The 24,741-nt window shown below is 41.1% G+C and overlaps 1 pseudogene; it reads left to right on the top strand.

Moving 5' to 3' along the window:
- Window positions 1–24,741, top strand: part of LOC135546849 (low-density lipoprotein receptor-related protein 1B-like) — a 357,889-nt pseudogene that overhangs the window by 311,934 nt on the left and 21,214 nt on the right.

The following is a 24,741-nucleotide window of genomic DNA, read 5'->3' as shown; positions in this document are numbered from 1 at the left end:
AGTCACACTCCAAATTCCAATATTGCCAAGACCAAAGAGCTGTCAAAGGACACCAGAAACAAAATTGTAGACCTCCACCAGGCTGGGAAGACTGATTCTGCAATAGGTAAGCAGCTTGGTTTGAAGAAATCAACTGTGGGAGCAATTATTAGGAAATGGAAGACATACAAGACCACTGATAATCACCCTCCATCTGGGGCTCCACGCAAGATCTCACCCCGTGGGGTCAAAATAATCACAAGAACGGTGAGCAAAAATCCCAGAACCACACGGGGGGACCTAGTGAATGACCTGCAGAGAGCTGGGACCAAAGCCTACCATCAGTAACACACTACGCCGCCAGGGACTCAAATCCTGCAGTGCCAGACGTGTCCCCCTGCTTAACCAGTACATGTCCAGGCCCATCTGAAGTTTGCTAGAGAGCATTTGGATGATCCAAAAGAAGATTGGGAGAATGTCATAATGCTCAGATGAAACCAAAATATTACTTTTTGGTAAAAACTCAACTCGTCGTGTTTGGAGGACAAAGAATGCTGAGTTGCATCCAAAGAACACCATACCTACTGTGAAGCATGGGGGTGAAAACATCATGCTTTGGGGCTGTTTTTCTGCAATGGGACCAGGACGACTGATCCGTGTAAAGAAAAGAATGAATGGGGCCATGTATCGTGAGATTTGAGTGAAAACCTCCTTCCATCAGCAAGGGCATTGAAGATGGCTGGGTCTGGGTCTTTCAGCATGACAATGATCCCAAACACACTGCCCAGGCAACGAAGGAGTGGCTTCGTAAGAAGCATTTCAAGGTCCTGGAGTGGCCTAGCCAGTCTCCAGATCTCAACCCCATAGAAAGTCTGTGTTGCCCAGCAACAGCCCCAAAACATCACGGCTCTAGAGGAGATCTGCATGGAGGAATGGGCCAAACAGCAACAGTGTGTGAAAACCTTGTGAAGACTTACAGAAAACATTTGACCTCTGTCATTGCCAACAAAGGGTATATAACAAAGTATTGAGATAAACTTTTGTTATTGACCAAATACTTATTTTCCACCATAATTTGCAAATAAATTCATTAAAAATCCTTCAATGTGATTTTCTGGATATTTTTTCTCATTTTGTCTGTCATAGTTGAAGTGTACCTATGATGAAAATTACAGGCCTCTCATCTTTTTAAGTGGGAGAACTTGCACAATTGGTGCCTGACTAAATACTTTTTGGCCCAACTCTATATGGCAGGGTCTAAAGGAAATCACGGACTACAAAAAGAAATCCAGCCATGTCACAGACACTGACGTCACACTTCCAGACAAACTAAACACCTTCTTTGCCCGCTTTGAAGATAATACAGTGCCTCCATCGCGGCCCGCTAACAGGGACTGCGCTCCTCCCCCCGTCTGTCCATCACCGTGGCTGACGTGAGTAAAACATTTAAACGTGTTAACCCTGGCAAGGCTGCTGGCTCAGACTGCACACCTAGACGCGTCCTCAAAGCATGCTCAAGCTGGCTGGTGTGTTTATGGACATGTTCAATCGTTCCCTATCCCAGTCTATTGTCCCCACGTGCTTCAAAATGGCTACCATTATTCCTGTACCTAAAAAGACAAATATAACTGAACTAAATGACTGCCGCCCCGTAGCACTCACTTCTGTCATCATGAAGTGCTTTGAGAGACTAGTCAAGGATCATATCACCTCCACCTTACTGGCCACCCTAGACCCACTTCAGTTTGCATACCGCCCCAACAGGTCCACAGACGATTCAATCGCCATCACACTGCACACTGCCCTATCCCATCTGGACAAAATAAATACCTATGTAAGAATCCTGTTCATTGACTACAGCTCAGCATTCAACACCATAGTACCCTCCAACTTCATCATCAAGCATGAGGCCCTGGGTCACAACCCTGCCCTGTACAATTGGGTCCTGGACTTTCTGACGGACCGCCCCCAGGTGGTGAAGGTAGAAAATAACATCTCCACTTCACTGACTCTCAACACTGGGGCCCCACAAGGGTGCATGCTCATCCCCCTGCTGTACTCCCTGTTCACCCACGACTGCGTGGCCATGCACGCCTCCAACTCAATCATCAAGTTTGCAGACAACACAACAGTAGTGGGCTTGATTACCAACAACAACGAGACAGCCTACAGGGAGGAGGTGAGGGCACTCGGAGTGTAGTATTAGGAAAACAACCTCTCACTCAACAAAACAAAGGAGATGATCGTGGACTTCAGGAAACCGAGGGAGCTCTCCCCTATATACATCGAGGGACAGCAGTGGAGAATATGGAAAGTTCCGCGTACACATCACAGACAAACTGGAATTGTCCACTCACACAGACAGTGTGGTAAAGAAGGCACAACAGCGCCACTTAAACCTCAGGAAGCTGAAGAAATTTGGCTTGTCACCTAAAACCCTGACAAACTTTTACAGATGCACAATCGAGATCATCCCGTCGGGCTGTATCATAGCCTGGTATGTTAACTACACCAGCCTCAACCACAAGGCTCTCCAGGGGGTGGTGTGGTCTGCACAACGCATCACCGGGTGCAAACTACCTGCCCTCTATGACACCTACAGCACCCGATGACACAGGAAGGCCAAAAAGATCATCAAGGACATCAACCACCCAAACCACTGCCTGTTCGCACAGCTACCATCCAGAAGGCGAGGTCAGTACAGGCACATCAAAGCTGGGACCAAGAGACTGAAAAACAGCTTCTATCTCAAGGCCATCAGACTGTTAAACGGCAATCACTAACTCAGAGAGTTTGCTGCCTACATTGAGACCCAATCACTGGCCACTTTAATAAATGGATCAGTAGTCACTTTATACAATGCACTCTAAATAATGCCACTTTTATGTTTACATATCTTACATTACTCATATCATATTTATATACTGTATTTTACACCATCTATTGCACCTTGCCTATGCCACTCGGCTATCGCTCATCCATGTACTTACATGTACATATTCTCATTCACCTCTTTAGATTTGTGTGTATTAGCTATATGTTGGGGAATTGTTAGACTACTTGTTAGATATTACTGCACTGTTGGAACTAGAAGCACAAGCATTTCGCTACACTCACATCAACATCTGCTAACCATGTGTATGTGACAAATAAAATGGGATTTGATTTATTTTTACCATACAGAGATTTAGACAATGTAGGCTACCCCTCTGCCTATTGGCCTATTTGCATATTCAAGCCTGTCTCAAAATACAACACTGCCCCTTTAATTAAAACATAAGCTTTTTACCTGACTGGCTTTTCAAAAATAGCTTGAAATATAGTCTACACATTTTGTGCTCTTGTAGGAAGCAGTATTACTGACCTGTACTTCTCTATAGCTGGGCTAATAACTCGCTAACTTGCAAAGAATATCAACAGAATGTGCACGCAAACGGCTCTGCGCTCTGATCTGAAGTCATCTGAAAAGCGCATTCACTCACACATGATTGAAAGACCGCAACCACGAATACAATTATACTCCATTGCACTCTGGCTCTGCCTACAACAAAATTACAGACTCAATCTTGCAAAGTTAGATTTGTTTTGGTTTGTTGCATTGAAAAAGGGGCTGATATAATGTTTATTCGATCACAGAAAAAACGTTGATCTATAGTGCAAACTAATGGGGCGAACTGAGTGAAGTTCAATCTCTTGCGTATTTGCATGGCATTTCTTCTGTGCCGCAGTCCAGGAGGAAATGCACGCACGCGCGCAGTTTAGAGGGAACATTGATTGCAACTATGGGTAGAGTTGAGCATGTTTACTGGAACACTGTAATACAGATTACATGCCTGTCAATATGGTACACATATTTGCTTTTCTTCCTTCTTAGTACAATGTCAGCAACAAGGGGTGTTGAAATTCACACATAACACATGGCTAGTAGCATATCAATCACCATTCTAGCCATGTGTTTTACTGTGAAACGTGTACAAAACAATAGTCATATTCTGACTAAGCACTGACTTTGCTAACCAGAATGTTCTTTCATACAGACACTATAGTGATAGCACAATGCTATTGAATAGAAGTTTAGAAGGAAATGGAAAAACCTAGCTATAATACAACCTTGTGAAAGAAAGCCCATAGTTAACGTTCCGTTTGTAATTTCAGGCATCTTCTTCTGCCGTCCTGATGAGTTCATTTGCAACAACACCTTATGCAAGCTCCATGCGTGGGTGTGTGATGGCAAGGACGACTGTGGAGACAACTCAGACGAGGACACAGAGATGTGTGGTGGGTTGAAATAACAACTTAGATCTTTGATGGATATTTTATTATAACTCCATGCAAGGTCATATTCATGTTTGAAATAGTGGATTCTGTTGAATGGACTAGAATGGACTTTGTTGAATGGACTAGAATGAAGTAATTTAAATAGACTAGAATGGACTATGTTGAATGAACTAAAATGTATTTGACTGTCTGCAATACTTGTGTTATTCTTCTCCCCTCCAGCCAAACTTTCCTGTCCCCCCACACGGCCACACCGATGCAGAAATGACCGTGTGTGTCTGCGCCCTGACCAACTGTGTAACAAGGTTGACGACTGTGGGGATAACTCGGATGAGGAGGAATGTGGTGAGTTTACACCAGCTACAGTTCAAATTACATTACATTTTTCTTAATCAAGAATGTTGAACTAAGGAAATTGTATATTCAAATAAAACATTATTCCTAATCGTATCAATATGACAACAGCAATAATGTTGTATTAGTCAAGTTCCTTTGATTTCCATACAAACTCCACATCACATCATATAAAGATATCTCAGAGTTCCACTCATCCTTTCATGCAAATGCCTTCTCTGTTGCCGATGCAGCCTGACGTGTGTTTGTCTTCTGTGTGCGTCCCAAAGCAGAGGTGGTGTCTGGCAGACCCAGACGGTGTGGGAAGGCAGAGTTCACCTGCAGTACCCAGCGATGCATCCCAGCCCAGCTGCAGTGTGACCTCTTCGTTGACTGTGGGGACGGGGGATCGGATGAGCAGGACTGCAAGGCCTGTATGTGTGTGTGTTTTGTGTGTCACACAGATCAATATCCTTCTGTTTAGATTGAAGTATTAAATGTTTCTAGGGAGGAACTTGATCTGTGAGATAATCTAGGGCTCTTCTGCTAGATCCAAATGTTAGATGATGTCAGAACATTTATGTCAATACATGACCCAAATTTGCTGAGTTTTTTGTTTGTTTGAAGAAAGTTGATCTTCACCTGGCTTCCACACATCAATGGAACAACGTTTTGCAAGTATATTCGATGTATAGAAATGTGTTTTCATGTGCAATCACATTGTCTTCGACTGTAGCTTCCAATGGAGACATATGTGGAAAGAAAACAAACCCATGTGGGGAGGATGCAATTTGCAATCAGACAAACACAAATGCAATATGTCAGTGCAAATCTGGCTTCAGGAGGAATCTGAAGACTGCCCAGTGTGAAGGTACTGTACGGCCTGGTTTTCCCCTCACTGTTTAATGAGACAGAATAACGTTACTGTAATAATAAATGGCATTCTTTAACACATTTAAGAAATATATACATTTAACTAATATGGTTAAATATGTACATAGCCGTGATTAATGAACAATATACATAGCATATTGCTTTCAAGTTTTTCCTTACAGACACCAATTCCTTTAATATATTTATCTCCGAGTAGGTGTTTATAGTATCTTAGTAGCTTTCACTTACAGATAATATAGTAAGCCATCCAGTCTCAATGAGCTTAAGTAATTACGGATTGAGTAGCCAAGTTATGCATAATTTAGTTGGAGATAACGATATCTGCGATTATAAACTGAACTCTAAACCTGGCTTTTGCCTCCTAGTTATTGCTTTTGTGCTCAGTGGTTATTGATTATTCTATTAAGGGGGAGAGTAACTAAGTACTCAAGTTGTAATTGCCACTTTCGTAATGGGTTAAGACTCTTTCTGAAAGATAACCAAGGACCATTTAAACCTAGACTTCCGATGCATGTTGTCATCACATCAGCTGACTGCTACTCTGAATATGACTCAGTAACTGTTGCTTAGTAAAGCTGGTATATGAACATGCTTCAACATGTGAAACTGAACCAGTGTTAACAGCAATATATATATATTTTTTTTAGCAGGTTGGCATTAATTGGGATGACTCATTTACTGGTAGGCAGCTCTGCAGGGTAGTCTCTCAGCCACAAAGTCGTAACATCCAATTTTAAATCTAACCTTAACCCTGAATTTAACCATACTGTTAACTTTATGCCTAACCCTTAACTTAAAGACCAAATAGCACATTTTTGTTTTCATACATTTTTATGATATATACCAAATGTTGGCATTGCAACTGTCCAATCTATTGCAAATCTCACTTTTTTAAAAGTATTTTTTAATGTTAATTTCAGTATACAATAGGTATCCTCAAATCCTATAGGTTAGGGCAATATCAACATTAACTGACATTTCTGATTTGAGAGGTATGGCAGCTTAACTGTTTCCATGTGCAGTACAGTAACTGAATGAACATGTTTTTCCTTTTCTCCTCAGAAATCAATGAGTGTCTTGAGTTTGACATATGTGCTCACTATTGTACAAACACTAAAGGATCCTACAAGTGTACTTGTGACAAGAATTTCAAGGAAATCAATAGAAACTGTATAGTAAAAGGTATGGAACATGTTATTACTGTATGTTCTAACTGAATTACATTGAACTATCATCTTGATGTGCCACAAATTGAGCTAGGATTTTTTTTACTGTTGTAGTTTCAATTGATATACAGTATTATATCTGGTATTTTAAGCTAAAAGGAATTAAAACAGTATACTGTTAGTATATTATGTATTTCTATAAACTGCAAAATGTTCTTGAATATTGTATACCCTTTATTTGAAAAGATTAGTTTTATTCAATAGACGAAACTGTACATTATCCTTACCACTCTTCATTGTAAAGATACTCTCATAGTTATCAGATAACTTTTACATTAAGACAACAGGAATGTATAAGTAATACTGAAGGTATACAAGACCAGTCATTTAACAATTTAGATATATAGTATAAAACATAGTATAAATAGTATAGATAGTATAAACTGAGCTGTTTCTGATGTGACCAATAAGGATTATATTAATAATGATTGGCAATATTCACTAAAATCTATTTCACATATTTTCTCTAAAGGGTTAAAGTTACGGGTGTATACTCCACTGTGATACAGTGCCTTCGGAAAGTATAACATATTCTAAATGTTGTTGTGTTACAACCTTGAAATTCAAATATATTAAATAATTATTTTCTTCTCAACCATCGACACACAATACCCCATAATGACAGGGAAAACATGTTTCGACATTTTTGCAAATCTATTGAAAATGAAACATAAATATTCACAGCCATAGTCAATACTTTGTAGAAGCACATTTGGAGTCGATTACAGCTTTGGTATATCTTGATTTGGGGATTTTCTCCCATTCTTCCTTGCAGATTTTCTTAAGCTCTGTTAAGTTTCCAAAGATTTTCAATGGAATTCAAGTCTGGGCTTTTGCGAGGCCATTCAAGGACTTTCACATTCTGGTTTGTCTGTATGCTTGGTGTCATTGTCCTGTTGGAATGTAAATCTTTGCCTTCACCCCAGTCTTAGGTTGTTTGCACTCTGAAGTGGGTTCTCATCAGGGATTTGCCTGTATTTGGCTCCATTAAATGTTTCCTCTATCCTTACCAGTCTCCCAAGCCCTACCACTGAAAAACATCCCCATAGCACATCACCTGGTAGTGATGGTGTAAGACAGGTGGTGAGCTGTGCCTGGCTTTTTTCAAGACATTGCGCTTTGTATTTAGGCCAAATAGTTAAATTTTTGTCTTATCAGACCACATCTCATCAGAGTTTTTCACTTGCCTTTTTTGCAAACTCAAGGCATGTTGTCATGTGTCTTTTTCTCAGGAGTGACTTCTGTCTGGCTACTCCTATAAAGCCCAGATTGGTGAAGTGCTGTAGAAACTGTTGTCCTTCTGTCATGTTCTCCCATCTCAGCCAAGGAACTCTGTAGTTCTGTCAGTGGTCATTGGGTTCTTGGTCAACTCCCTGACCAAGGTCCTTCTTTCCCGGTTGCTCAGTTTGATCGGACAGCCAGCTCTAGGCAGAGTCTGGGCAGTTCCATATTTTTTCAGTTTCCCAATGATGGAGACCACTGTGCTTTTGGAAACTTTCAACATTGTTGTATGCCCTTCCTCAAATATATGCCTCATCACAATTCTATCTTGGAGATGTAGTTTCTGCTCTGACATGCATTGTCAACTGTTGGACATTTTATATAGACAGGTGTGTTTCTTTCTAAATCATGTCCAAACAATTGAATTGGCCACAGGTGGACACCAATCAAGTTGTAGCGACATCTCAAGGATGATCAAGGGAAATTGGATGCACATGAGCTCAATTTGGAGTGTCATAGCAAAGGGGTGTGAATACTTATGTAAATGAGATATTTCTTTCATTTTCAATAATTTAGCAAACATTTATAAAAACATGTTTTCACTTTGTCATTATGGAGAATTGTGTGTAGATGGGTGAGTGAAAAATACATTGAATCCATTTCGATTTCAGGCTGTAACACAACAAAATGTGGAATAAGTCAAGGGGTATGAATACTTTCTGAAGGCCCTTTTCCCATTTTAATGACAAATCCCCTCTATCCCCACTATTCCTACTGATTGGCACCACGGGTAGTAGTAGTAATAAATTACTGGTCTTGTTACTATGTGATTCTATATTATTATCCTGATCCACAAGGAACATGTCATATATATGGGGACAGTTTGTTGGACACAGATTCATCCTAATCCTGGAATAAAAAGAAAAAACAAAGTAGAATATGCATAAAAAATGCTTTTAAGTCCAGGTCTAGGCTTAATGTGTCCAGAAAACTGACCAAGAATGTTTATATATGACTTGATTGCCATATATTATACTTTTTTGCTTCTGTAAATTAAATTATGCTGTCAAACTGTTGTTTAAAACCCCAAATGGAATTTAGCCACTTTTCATTTTTTTTGCATATTAATAACTCAACAACGGGCAGGACCAGAAGATCGAGTGCTCTACATAGCTAATGACACTGAAATCCGAAGTTTTGTGTATCCGTTTAACCAGAGCCATGGACACAAACTCCTCACTCGCATCGAGGACAATGCCCGCATTATTGGGATGGATGCTCTGTTACACCAACAAAAGGTTATCTGGGCTACCCAGTTTAACCCCGGTGGACTTTTTTACAAAGAAATCCTAGACAAGAGTCAAACTAAAACTAATGTCGGAAACATAGTAAGTATTTCCAAAGGTGTGGTTAGGGTGGTTGGAAAGTCTACTTTACTTTGAAATGTATGATATTGTCCATTCAATGTCCGCTTACTAATATTCACAGGATATCTACAGTAATGTTTAAGTAACACTATCACAAGATATGCATGTTTTTTCTTTTCTAAATCCATTGAAGCTACAGTATGTCTTGGTTACTGCATTTGAGCACAATTAATTATAAAATGATTAGCCGTGAGAGCGTGAATATAGCAGTGAGTGCTTGAAGATTAAATGTATCTCATATAGTCACATCTCATGTGAGCTAGAGTACAGAACATTAGGAAGGTGCCAAGCTTTTTCCAGGTTTAGTTAGAAATAAAGGAGAATAACAACACATTTTTGAAAAATTGTCTATGTTCCTAACCCTCTCTGCCTTGATGTTGGACTGTCTGTCAATGTGCGCACCTCTCTCACTCAGGGAGACAAGGTGGAGCTAGAGGGAGAGCTACGTCACAGGGTTATACAGCCCCGCACTCAGTGCAGTGCTAGATAGAACTTTATGGAATAAAATATAAACGTTCTGTCACAGCGAAAATACTAAAATAGGGAAAGCCAATTGATTGGGAGATATGGCATAACATTTTATGTGAACAATTTGGGTCGCGGGTTCACAATTGTACCTTTTCCGAGATCCCGGCCAAGCAAGGAGGGAACAGCAGCCAGCTCATGCAACAACACACACACAAGGGGGCTCCTCAGAAACACAACACACTGGAAGTTTTCAAAATGGCCTACATTCGACGTTAACACATCACCCAACACAACACGCCTTTTACTATATTGTTAGAAGCATCATCAGACCTCGCTAGTAACCTATTCAATTTCTCTCTTTCAATGCTCTGGAAACGAATCAGAAAATGCTGTGCTCTAAAGATGGCATCGTAGCCACACAAATACATAATTGTCAATCTGATCAGAAACACTGTGCCCACAACCTTTATCTCCTAATTGATGTCGCTGGTGTATTTTGTAAGAAGTTTGAAATATATTGCACAATAGGCAATAAGGTTTTTCCCTGGTGCGAGTACAGTACCACACGCATTACAAGCTCGATAAATGTATACTGAAGAAAAGCTTCACCCACATTCAGATAATAACATATTTGCCTACCTTTCTATCATGTCAACCATCCATCCAAAACAAATAATTCCATGTGTCTGCCTTTTGTCTTGATAAACATAGCCTATTCCATGATATGGGGTATGGGGTAATCCAATGGGCAACACTGCAGCTGTTGATTGCAGTGATCATCATTCTTCTATGCTATACATAATCAATATACGACTTTCACATGTAGGGTATTTTATGTAAGAGTATTTGATTTAAACATAGGCTATAGGAATAATTTTCAATAATGGTTACATTATGACATTCTTCTGCTTGCTCGAGGAAGGTAATTTGGCCCTGGCTTGCAAATTAAATCCTCTGCATAGTTTTGTAAATGAATGCATTATTCTACCGATTTGAAAATGTAAATGTAGGCTAATAATCATTTTAATAATAGAATATTTGATCTACCCCAATGAAAACTTGGACAGTGAGCATAAGTCGCATTTCGATAGCCTAGCTACTGATGCATGCATCTATCTATTATATCTGCAACAAATTAATTTAGAAGGATATGTTTGCTGTCAGCTGGCTACTGTAGGAACATTACAGTCTAATGAAACATTTGTACATAAATTAGCCTTTTAGCCCATATGTGTCATACTATGAAGTGGATGTTATGTTGCAATCTCACTAGTCTTTCATTCTAAATTTAGTAGATATATTTTGGTGTGTAGCCAGCTGTTAATAGGGAAGATGGACAGTGTTGATTGGCAGGTGCAATTATGTACAATGGAGTTACAAGATAAAAGTGGGAGGCGGAATAAGGTCGGCTCCTTTCCTCAGAAATTGTCAAATTGTGAACCCGTGACCCAAATGGATCACATAAAATGTATATGCCATATCTCACAATCGATTGGACTTCACAAATGTTGTATTTTTGGTTTGATAGAATGTTTTATATTTTTCTTAGATTAAAGATATTATACAAACTTCTATCTAGCGCTGCGGCTACTGGAAAGTTTTATAACTCTGTGATGTAGCTCTAGTTCTACCTCGCTCTCCCTGAGTGAGAGATATACACGCTTTGACAGACAGTCCATCAACTAGTCAGAGGGGTTTAGAAACATAGATATATTTTTTAAATTTGCCGATAATGCAATGAATGTCTTGGACGATTCATTTTTCTCATTTGTAGATATGGCTACTGACAAACTCAAAGAAAGTCAGTAAATTGTTTTACGATTAATGACACACATCTTTCAATGTCATTTGGAGATACTATTATTCAAATACCATGATGTACATTGATCTAAAGTTTGAGCCATTGTTGTCTCATTGGAAACATTACTGTATAGAATAACCTGATCACACGCAATACGTCTTACACATTAAGCATAGGCTACGAAACCTTTACCAGCATCAACTATTGGATTAGACATACCGTTATCATGTTTGATAGGGGAAAGAATAGTGAGTGCATCTATATACGTCAATGGATAACACAATTCTTCACATCTGAATGTTAAACTTTATTTGCCATATTTAATACACATACCTTGAAAGTCTTTGTCATGTTCACACTTTCATGTTTACAATCTCTGATTTCCCTTGCAGTGTTCAGACTTCCGTAGACCAAGGGATGTGTCTGCTGACTGGATTACAGGAAATATCTATTGGACAGACCATTCTCGAATGCACTGGTTCAGCTATTACACAGCCCACTGGACTAAGCTCAGATATTCTATAAACGTGGGCCAGCTCAGAGGGCCAAATTGCACCCGTCTGATAACTGACATTGCAGGAGAGCCGTACGCCATTGCTGTCAACCCACCGCAAGGGTAAGAGCATCCTTTTCATACAATGTTCAATTTCATCATTATGTTGTCACTTTATACCTTTTTGCTTTGTCATTATTTTGTAACTCTGCTGAAAGAAGACGGCTGTGCAATTTTGAAAAATGCATCCAAGATGGTTTCCAAAATGTGTTTTCTTTACTGATTTGTTAAGCCATACATACAGTATTTGACAGGGATTCCATAAATATATCAGTGGTTCCAGGGATTCTATAAATATAGACTGGGATTACATGGATTCTATAAGTATAGACAGGGAATACAGGGATTCTATAAGTATAGACAGGGATTGCAGGGATTCTATAAGTATAGACAGGGATTGCAGGGATTCTTTAACTATAGCAGGGATTCTATAAATATAGACAGGAATCCCTGGGATTACAGGGATTCTATAAATATAGACAGGGATTACAAGGATTCTATAAGTATAGACAGGGATTACAGGGATTCTATAAATATAGACAGGGATTACAGGGATTCTATAAGTATAGACAGGGATTACAGGGATTCTATAAGTATAGACATGGATTACAGGGATTCTTTAACTATAGCAGGGATTCTATAAATATAGACAGTAATTCCAATCTCTGCATTTAATCCCCTGATATCCAATAGACCAGATGCTATGGAGACCCAACAGAAAATGATTGTCTTTGTACCTTCTACAGGATGATGTATTGGACAGTAATAGGTGATCATTCTCATATTGAGGAGTCGGCTATGGATGGGACTATGCGTAGGATCTTTTTGGAGAAGAACCTCAGGAGACCAACAGGTATCTACAGTACAGTGTCTCCTCATGTCAAAATCAAATCAAATCAAATCAAATTTATTTATATAGCCCTTCGTACATCAGCTGATATCTCAAAGTGCTGTACAGAAACCCAGCCTAAAACCCCAAACAGCAAGCAATGCAGGTGTAGAAGCACGGTATAAAACCTAGGAAGAAACCTAGAGAGGAACCAGGCTATGTGGGGTGGCCAGTCCTCTTCTGGCTGTGCCGGGTAGAGATTATAACAGAACATGGCCAAGATGTTCAAATGTTCATAAATGACCAGCATGGTCAATAATAATAAGGCAGAACAGTTGAAACTGGAGCAGCAGCACGGCCAGGTGGACTGGGGACAGCAAGGAGTCATCATGTCAAGTAGTCCTGGGGCATGGTCCTAGGGCTCAGGTCAGTTGAAACTGGAGCAGCAGCACGGCCAGGTGGACTGGGGACAGCAAGGAGTCATCATGTCAGGTAGTCCTGGGGCATGGTCCTAGGGCTCAGGTCCTCCGAGAGAGAGAAGGAGAGAATTAGAGAACGCACACTTAGATTCACACAGGACACCGAATTGGACAGGAGAAGTACTCCAGATATAACAAACTGACCCCAGCCCCCGACACATAAACTACTGCAGCATAAATACTGGAGGCTGAGACAGGAGGGGTTCACTGTGGCCCCACCCGAGGACACCCCCGGACAGGGCCAAACAGGAAGGATATAACCCCACCCACTTTGCCAAAGCACAGCCCCCACACCACTGGAGGGATATCTTCAACCACCAACTTACCATCCTGAGACAAAGCTGAGTATAGCCCGCAAAGATCTCCGCCACGGCACAACCCAAGGGGGGGGCGCGCAACCCAGACAGGATGACCACATCAGTGAATCAACCCACTCAGGTGACGCACCCCCTCCAGGGACGGCATGAGAGAGCCCCAGCAAGCCAGTGACTCAGCCCCTGTAATAGGGTTAGAGGCAGAGAATCCCAGTGGAAAGAGGGGAACCGGCCAGGCAGAGACAGCAAGGGTGGTTCGTTGCTCCAGAGCCTTTCCGTTCACCTTCCCACTCCTGGGCCAGACTACACTCAATCATATGACCCACTGAAGAGATGAGTCTTCAGTAAAGACTTAAAGGTTGAGACCGAGTTTGCGTCTCTGACATGGGTAGGCAGACCGTTCCATAAAAATGGAGCTCTATAGGAGAAAGCCCTGCCTCCAGCTGTTTGCTTAGAAATTCTAGGGACAATTAGGAGGCCTCGTCTTGTGACCGTAGCGTACGTGTAGGTATGTACGGCAGGACCAAATCAGAGAGATAGGTAGGAGCAAGCCCATGCAATGCTTTGTAGGTTAGCAGTAAAACCTTGAAATCAGCCCTTGCTTTGACAGGAAGCCAGTGTAAGGAGGCTAGCACTGGAGTAATATGATCAAATTTTTGGTTCTAGTCAGGATTCTAGCAGCCGTATTTAGCACTAACTGAAGTTTATTTAGTGCTTTATCCGGGTAGCCGGAAAGTAGAGCATTGCAGTAGTCTAACCTAGAAGTGACAAAAGCATGGATTAATTTTTCTGCATCATTTTTGGACAGAAAGTTTCTGATTTTTGCAATGTTACGTAGATGGAAAAAAGCTGTCCTTGAAATGGTCTTGATATGTTCTTCAAAAGAGAGATCAGGGTCCAGAGTAACGCCGAGGTCCTTCACAGTTTTATTTGCGAAGACTGTACAACCATTAAGATTAATTTTCAGATTCAACAGAAGATCTCTTTGTTTCTTGGGACCTAGAACAAGCATCTCTGTTTTATCCGAGTTTAAAAGTAGAAAGTTTGCTGCCATCCACTTCCTTATGTCTGAAACACATGCTTCTAGCGAGGGCAATTTTGGGGCTTCACCATGTTTCATTGAAATGTACAGCTGTGTATCATCCGCATAGCAGTGAAAGTTAACATTATGTTTTCGAATAACATCCCCAAGATCCCCAACATCACATTAGTATGTTTGATTTAGCTAACATACTGTACCATAGGATAACACTTTTTCACAATCTTGTTAAAGACAATGACTGTAGGAGTTGGTAAGACAGCAAATACCGATCTGGGGCCAGGCTAGTTGTAGACTAGAGGATACAGCTGGTTAAAATAAGGCCATGGAAAAAGTTAATGAGTGTCTCTGACAGACCAAACCTGTTGATATGGTCCTGGGGAGACACTTGGTGCTGATCTCGTTTTTAAAGATGGTTTGGCCTCCTTTAATATCAGGGACCCATGAACTGTCCCCAAGGTAGAAGGAATTCACAATCTGGGTAAAAACTCACCATTTAATCTCCATGGCAACTTGGGTATTTTATCCACATGATAGAAATACATAGTAGATTTAACACCAAAAATCTCTAATTAAAAAAAAATATATTATGCTGGTATATGCAGTACCAATCAAAAGTTTAGACACATCTACTCATTCAAGGGTTTTTCTTTGTTTTTACTATTTTCTATTCTTCAAAGTAACCACCCCTTGTCTTGATGACAGTTTTGCACAAACTTTTGACTGGTACTGTATATATCCTGTAGAATGATTCCATTTAAATGTTAATGACTTTCTCTCGGTTGCGTAGGAAGTGAGGTACCAAAAGGAAATAGATGAAATAACTGTCAGTTTATGCAGTCTATCCGCAGTTTATATGGAATGTTGACAGCTGCAATACATGCAATTGTGTTCAAATATTTCAAGAACATTGTTTATAATCTGAATGTTCTCAGAATGAAGGCATCCATATTGATCTTTACAAAATTCATGAGGAAAATAAAGCTTGTTCTCTCATCCTCACCAGGTCTGGCCATCGATTACTTCAACCAACGTTTGTACTGGGCTGATCCTGAGCTCTCCGAGATAGGCAGTGTGAGATTGGATGGGTCGGACCCTCTGGTTGCAATCAGGGACAGACACGGTAACACCACCCTGAGAACAAAACAAAGATTTACTTTCCAAGCACATACTAGCTACTGATGTGATCGTTGTTTAATTTCCTCTACATTTTATCAACAGATTGCTACAATAACATAGTGTGTGCGTTTGTGTTTAGTGTTTCCCTTAGGATTTTTTCCAGCAACTGTGGCAAAGTTGCATGGGGGGGTAGTGGTCGTGGCCAATGGCACAGTCTACCACCAAAATGTTTAGAGGCCCTCTTGGCTGCAGAGACAGCATTTTGTTCTTTTAAAGTACATTTCATGCAATTCTACACATTTTGTCAACACTTATGCCATGTTTGCATGATATCTGAGTGACTCATACATTATAACAAGATCAATAGGGGCTCCATGACATGACAATTTTTATGACTGTCTAGTTTTTATTTTGTTAGTTCTCAAAGGAAAATATATAGCTCCATTATCTTTTCTACATACTTAATATTTGGTTTTAGGCATTTAAGTTTGCGCTGAAAACATTTTACCATCCCAAATAGGATTTTCTAAAAAATGTATATATTATTTTATTTTTCAGTGTTCATGGTCATATGCTTCTTTCCACCCTGCCTTCATTCTGTTTCCACGGCTGTGTTCCCAGGAATATCCCAGCCATACAGGATTGACATATTTGAAGACTACATCTACGGGACTGGTCTAAAACATGAAGTCTTCAGAGTTCACAAGTATGGCAAACAGCCTGTGGAGTTTCTCCACTTGGGTCTCGAGAAAACGACCAATGTCCTGATCTCCCACCGTTATAAGCAGCAAGATGGTAAATATATCAAATCTACTGCTGTGTTTCAATTGGTAATTTAATGAAAACAAATGTTAACAAGGGTCTTGGGTAATGCAGGGAAATTAGGAGGGTCATGTGCATAGTGAAAGTACCATTTGAATAGCCTTCAAGCTTAAATGGGGTGGCAGGTAGCCTAGTGGTTATAGCGTTGGACTTGTAACCGGAAAGGTTGCAAGATCGAATCTCCAAGCTGACAAGGTAAAACTCTGTCGTTCTGCCCCTGAACAAGTCAGTTAACTCACTGTTCCAAGGCCCTCATTGAAAATAAGAATTTGTTCTTAATTGATTTGCCTAGGTAAAAAATGCAAGTATAACAATGGCAACTAACATGATATGCCAGTAACATGATATTGCAGTTTTGGTTAGTGATTATTGTCTTATTTCACTGTTGAGCCTTCAGCACTGCTCAATATGCCTCAATATGCCCTCTTGTCTCACCTCCCACACATGCGGTGACCTCACGTGGTTTTATTGATGTCTCCAGAGACAATACCTCTCTCATTATCACTCAATGCCTTGGTTTACCTCCACTGTATTCACATCCTACCATACCTTTGTCCGTACATTATGCATTGAATCTATTCGCCCAGAAACCTGCTCCTTTTACTCTCTGTTCCGAACGTACTAGACGACCAGTTCTTATAGCCTTTAGCCGTACCCTTATCCTACTACTCCTCTGGTGATGTAGAGGTTAACCGAGGCCCTGTAGCCCCCAGTACCACACCTATTCCCCAGGTGCTCTCATTTGTTGACTTCTGTAACCGTAAAAGCCTTGGCTTCCTGCATGTTAACATTAGAAGCCTCCTCCCTAGGTTTGCTTTATTCACTGCTTTAGCACACTCTGCCAACCCAGATGTCTTAGCAGTGTCTGAATCCTGGCTTAGGAAGGCCACCAAAAACCCTTACATTTCTATCCCTAACTATAACATTTTACAACAAGATAGAAGTGCCAAAGGGGGCGGAGTTGCAATCTAATGCAGAGATAGCCTGCACAGTTCTGTCTTACTATCCAGGTCTGGGCCCAAACAATTTGAGCTTCTACTTTTAAAAATCCACCTTTCCAGAAACAAGTCCCTCACCGTTGTCGCTTGCTATAGACCACCTTCTGCCCCCAGCTGTGCCCTGGACACCACATGAATCGATTGCCCCCCATCTATCTTCAGAGCTCATGCTGTTAGGTGACCTAAACTGAACCTACCAGGTACAAACCCAAATCTGTAAACACAGGCACCCTCATAGATATCATCCTACACAACCTGCCCTCCAAATACACCTCTGCTGTCTTCAACCAGGATCTCAGCAATCACTCTCATTGCTTTCTTCCATAATGGGTCTGCGTTCAAACGACCAACCCTCATCACTGTCAAACGCTCCCTAAAACACTTCAGCGAGCAGGCCTTTTTAATCAACCTTGCCCGGGTATCCTGGAAGGATATTGACCTCATTCCGTCAGTAGAAGATGCCTTGTTATTCTTTAAAATTGCTTTCCTCACAATCTTAAATAAGCATTTCTCATTCAAAAAATGTAGAATCGGGAACAGATATAGCCCATGGTTCACTCCAGACCTGACTGCCCTTGACCAGCACAAAAACATCCTGTGACATACTGTATTAGCTTTGAATAGCCCCCGTGATATGCAACTTTGCAGGGAAGTTAGGAACCAATATACACAGTCATTTAGGAAAGCAAAGGCTAGCTTTTTCAAACAGAAATTTGCATCCTGCAGCACAAACTCCAAAAAGTTTTGGAACACTGTAAAGTCCATGGAGAATAAGAGCACATCCTCCCAGCTGCCCACCGCACTTAGGCTAGGAAACACTGTCACCACCAATAAATTCACGATAATGGAGAATTTCAATAAGCATTTTTCTACGGCTGGCCAAGCCTCCCCATTTCTCCTTGACCCAAGTCCAGATAGCTGATGTTCTGAAAGATCTGCAAAATCTGGACTGGTACAAATCAGCAGGGCTAGACAATCTGGGCCCTGTCTTTCTAAAATGATCAGCCAAAATTGTTGTTAACCCTATTACTAGCCTGTTCAACCTCTCTTTTGTATTGTCTGAGAACCCCAGAGATTGGAAAGCTGCTGCGGTCATTCCCCTCTAGACACTCTAGACCCAAACTGTTACAGACCTATATCTATTGTACCCTGCCTTTTCGAAGGTCTTCAAAAGCCAAGTTAACAAACAGATCACCGACCGTTTCGAATCCCACCGTAGCTTCTCCGCTATGCAATCTGGTTTCTGAGCTGATCATGGGTGCACCTCAGCCGCGCTCAAGGTCCTAAACGATATCATAACCTCTATCGATAAGAGACAATACAGTGCAGCTGTATTCATAGATCTGGCCAAGGCTTTCGAATCACCACATTCTTATCTGCAGACTCAACAGCCTTGGTTTCTTTCTTTTCTCTGTATACATCAATGTCACTCTTGCTGCTGGTGATTCTCTGATCCACCTCTACGCAGATGATATCATTCTGTATACTTCTGGCCCTTCTTTGGACACTGTGTTAACAAACCTCCAGACAAGCTTTAATGCTATTTAACTCTCCTTCTGTGGCCTCCAACTGCTCTTAAATGCAAATAAAACTAAATGCATGCTCTTCAACCGATCGCTACCAGCACCTGCCTGCCCATCCAGAATCACTAATCTGGACGGTTCTGACATCTACAAATACCTAGGTGTCTGGTTAGGATGTAAACTCTCCTTTCCAGACTCACATTAAGCATCTCCAATCCAAAACAATCTAAAACCGGCTTCCTATTTCGCAACAAAGCATCCTTCACTCATGCTGCCAAATATACCCTCGTAAAACTGACTATCCTACCGATCCTTGACTTCGGCGATGTCATTTACAAAATAGCCTCGAACACTCTACTAAGCAAATTGGATGCAGTCTATCACAGTGCCATCTGTTTTGATACCAAAGCCCCATATACTACCCACCACTGTGACCTGTATGCTGTCCTTGGCTGGCCCTCGCTTCATATTCATCGCCAAACCCACTGGCTCCAGATCATCTATGAGTCTTTGCTATTTAAGGCCCCGCCTTATCTCAGCTCACTGGTCACCATAGCAGCACCCACCCGTAGCAGCAGGTATAGTTCACTTGTTACCTCCGAAAGCCAATTCCTCCTTTGGCCGCCTTTTCCTTACAGTTCTCTGCTGCCAATGACTGGAAAGAATTGCAAAAATCACTGAAGCTGGAGACTCATATCTCCCTCACTAACTTTAAGCACCAGCTGTCAGAGCAGCTCACAGATCACTGCACCTGTACATAGCCCATCTGTAAATAGTCCATCCAACTACCTCATGCCCATATTGTATTTATTTATCTATTTTGCTCCTTTGCTCTTCAGTATCTCTACTTGCACATTCGTCTTCTGCACATCTATCACTTTAATTGCTATATTGTAATTACTTCGCCACTATGGCCTATTTATTGCCTTACCTCATTTGCACACACTGTATATAGACATTTTCTATTGTATTATTGACTGTATGTTTGTTTATTCCATCTGTAACTCTGTGTTGTTGTATGTGTCGAACTGATTTGCTTTATCTTGGCCAGGTCGCAATTTTAAATGAGAACTTGTTCTCAACTTGCCTACCTGGTTAAATAAATGTGAAAAGTGAAAAAAATTATCATTTAAAAAACAATAGTAACGACAATGTCGCATTGATATTCTATCTGGTTCACCAACACAGACTGCAGATAACTTTGGGTCCACAGTCTGGATGGAAGTGCAAGAGCTCTGTTTCTTGAGCTAGTTTTTCATTTTCTCAAGTGTGGGACATGAGAGTCATTTCATCTCCCATGTTAGGAGCAATCGAACCAATATGTCCTTCATCCTCTGCCTTTCCACTTCTCTTTTCACTGTAGCTCTCGGGTGCTATTTGTTATCTGTATCGTGTTTATAGTTGTGGAGCGTCAGGCACTAAAGGGCAGCTGAACCGTTCCCCAAAGACTCATTAGTCCAGCTTCTGCTGCTACTCTCTGTTTATTATCTATGCATAGTCACTTACCTCTACTTATATGTACATATTACCTCAATTACCTTGACTAACCTGTGCCCCCGCACATTTACTCTGTACCGGTACCCCTGTATATAGCCTCGCTACTGTTATTTCATTGGTGCTTTTTAATTATTTGTTATTATTCTATTTTCTTCTTCTTCTTTTTTTGTGTGTTTTACTTCAGCTTATTTTAGCAAATACTTTTCTTGACACTTATTTTTCTTAAAACCGCATTGTTGGTTAAGGACCTGTTGTATTCAGCGCATGTGAAAAATAAAATGAGATTTGATTTTTGTAGCCTACACTTTAGGCAGCATAAGTTAATGCACAGCTAACAGAACAGAAAGACCAGGAGTGTTACATGCTGACCAGACCGCACGAGTGCTGATTTTGTCCCCCCACACCAGACGCAATCAGGACACGCAGGTTGAAATATCAAATCAAACTATGAACCAATTATATTATGGTAATTTGGGGACAGGTTCAAAGCATTAAACATTTATGGCAATTTAGCTAGCTAGCTTGCTGTTGCTAGTGAATTTGCAATGGGATCTAAACATTGGGTTGCTATTTTACCTGAAATGCACTATTTCCTCTTCTCCGACAATTAATCCCACAGATAAAAACAGTAAACCCAAATTTGTTTCTAGTCATCTCTCCTCCTTCCTTCAGAGTTCTTCTTCTTTTTTGGACTTTAAATGGCGGTTGGCAAGCAACTTTAAGGTCCATTATCACACCCGAATGGCGTGTGGACCTCAGTTCATCTTTCAATCACCCACGTGGATATATGCTCCTAAAAACCAATAAGGAGATGGCACGTCGGTAAATGCTCCTAAAAAACAGTGAAGAGATGGGAGAGGCAGTTCTTGCAGCGTGTCGAGAATCACAAATAGAATCAAGTTCTATTTTAGTGCCTGACTAAGCAATAATTTAATAACATATTTCTTGTTGATTCTGAATAGAAATACATTTGTGCACACTATTAAAAAAATCCATAAGGTTTAGCCTCTTCCCTGTGTGTTTGCCTCAGAATGTTTAATGGAACAATAGTAATAAAGGATTCAATGTTTTTTATTTGACGACTGTATTGAAGCTTCAGCTTGAATGACAAATCCTCTTGGCATTAACATTTTTTTAATTTAACTAGGCAAGTGACTTAAGAACAGATTGTTATTTACAATGACGGCCTACCCCAGCCAAAACCAGCCGATGCTGGGCCAATTGTGAGCCGCCCTATGAAACTCCCAATCACGGGCAGATGTGATACAGCCTGTATTTGAACCAGGGACTGTAGTGGCTCCTCTTGCACTGAGATGTAGTGCCTTAGACCACTGCGCCATTCTGTTTGTCTCTTGTCTTTCTGCAGCGGTCAACCCGTGCCTGAGAATGAACTGTGACTTCATGTGTCTACTGAACCCAACGGGCACCACCTGCACCTGTCCAGAAGGGAAGGTACTGGTCAACGGCTCTTGCAGTGATGTCAACGTCTCAGGTAAGCTCGTCAAGACCCCTGCTTAGACCTCACCTACTGCCTACAAATGTACTTTCACCTCTAAAACTGCTACAATAGCAAGACCCAGCTGAGAAGGAACTTGGCCAAGTAAAATCTTTCTGAATCGCTCAGAATTTTGTGTACAGTCGTGGCCAAAAGTTTTGAGAATGACACAAATATACATTTTCACAAAGTCTGCTGCCTCAGTTTGTATGATGGCTATTTGCATATACTCCAGAATGTTATGACGAGTGATCAGATGAATTGCAATTAATTGCAAATGAACTGAATCCCCCAAAAAACATTTCCACTGAATTTCAGCCCTGCCACAAAAGGACCAGCTGACATCATGTCAGTGATTCTCTCGTTAACACAGATGTGAGTGTTGACAAGGACAAGGCTGGAGATCACTCTGTCGTGCTGATTGAGTTCGAATAACAGACTGGAAGCTTCAAAAGGAGGGTGGTGCTTGGAATCATTGTTCTTCCTCTGTCAAACATGGTTACCTGCAAGGAAACACGTGCCATCATCATTGCTTTGCACAGAAAGGGCTTCACAGGCAAAGATATTGCTGCCAGTAAGATTGCACCTAAATCAACCATTTATCGGATCATCAAGAACTTCAAGGAGAGCGTTTCAATTGTTGTGAAGAAGCCTTCAGGGAGCCCAAGAAAGTCCAGCAAGCGCCAAGACCGTCTCCTAAAGTTGATTCAGCTGCGGGATCGGGGCACCACCAGTACATAGCTTGCTCAGGAATGGCAGCAGGCAGGTGTGAGTGCATCTGCACGCAGAGTGAGGCAAATATTTTTGGAGGATGGCCTGGTGTCCAGAAGGGCAGCAAAAAAGCCACTTCTCTCCAGGAAAAACATCAGGGACAGACTGATATTCTTCAAAAGGTGCAGGGATTGGATTGCTGAGGACTGGGTTAAAGTCATTTTCTCTGATGAATCCCCTTTCCGATTGTTTGGGGCATCCGGAAAAAAGCTTGTCCAGAGAAGACAAGGTGAGCGCTCCCATCAGTCCTGTGTCATGCCAACAGTAAAGCATCCTGAGACCATTAATGTATGGGGTTGCTTCTAAGCCAAGGGAGTGGGCTCACTCACAATTTTGCCTACATCCTCCGAGAGCAACTTCTCCCAACAATCCAGGAACAGTTTGGTGACGAACAATGCCTTTTCCAGCATGATGGAGCACCTTGCCATAAGGCAGAAGTGATAACTAAGTGGCTCGGGGAACAAAACATCAATATTTTGGGTCCATGGCCAGAAAACTCCCCAGACCTTAATCCCATTGAGAACTTCTGGTCAATCCTATAGAGGCAGGTGGAAAAACAAAAACCCACAAATTGTGACAAACTCCAAGCATTGATTATGCCAGAATGGGCTGCCATCAGTCAGGATGTGGCCCAGAAGTTCATTGACAGCATGCCAGGGTGGATTGCAGAGGTCTTGACAAAGAAGGGTCAACAATGTAAATACAGTATTGACTCTTTGCATCAACTTCATGTAATTGTCAATAAAAGCCTTTGACACTTACGAAATGGTTGTAATTATACTTCAGTATTCCATAGTAACATCTGACAAAAAAATATGTAAAGACACTGAAGCAGCAAACTTTGTGGAAATTAATATTTGTGTCATTCTCAAAACTTTTGGCCACGATTGTCCTTCAAAAGAAGACTTGAAATTATAGCATAAGACGACATGCTTGTGCAATATCAACCTCTCTTTCCTGGCCCAGGGCTAAATTCATGTCTCTGTAGACACTGATCATATTCATAGTTTACAAATAAAAGCTACTTCAAAAATCTGTGTACAAGATCATCATAATGAACATACTGTACTGTGTCTTGATGTGTTAAAGGCGAGCTTTGTCGGCCACCGTGTGAGAACGGCGGGCGCTGCCTTGCCAATGAGAAAGGGGACTGGCGCTGCTACTGCTGGCCTGACTTTTCTGGAGAACACTGTGAGGTCAATCACTGCACCGACTACTGCCTCAATGGAGGCACTTGCATTGGCTCACCGCTGGGTGAGTCTGCTGTTAATATCCATATATTGATTGGTGGATGGCTGGATTGAATTAAATAGTGCAGAACACTTGAGTTTTGCTTTGTCTCTTTGCTACAAACCAGTCAACCTGTTACATAACGCATGCAAAAGGGCAATTATTCACAACATATCAGTCTCTTACCACTGATGGACTGTGTGGACTCATAAGTGAAATTACCCATAGAGATAGATACATTTCGATTACTGTGGTTTCCTGATCATTACTCAAATAAATAATACATGTTGCGAAGTTTTGTGTAAATGTTAAATCGCTTCATGGATTGCAAGGCATTTCACTGTACTTGTGCATGTGACATTAACTTGAAACAAGTCCATTTTAGAGAGTGTGCTAAATATAATACGTGAATGTTGAATGCTGACATAAATAACATAAATGCGGT

This window comes from Oncorhynchus masou, chromosome 10 (assembly GCF_036934945.1).
Source record: "Oncorhynchus masou masou isolate Uvic2021 chromosome 10, UVic_Omas_1.1, whole genome shotgun sequence".
Classification (NCBI taxonomy): domain Eukaryota; kingdom Metazoa; phylum Chordata; class Actinopteri; order Salmoniformes; family Salmonidae; genus Oncorhynchus; species Oncorhynchus masou.
This window is presented reverse-complemented; position numbering and strand designations above follow the sequence as displayed.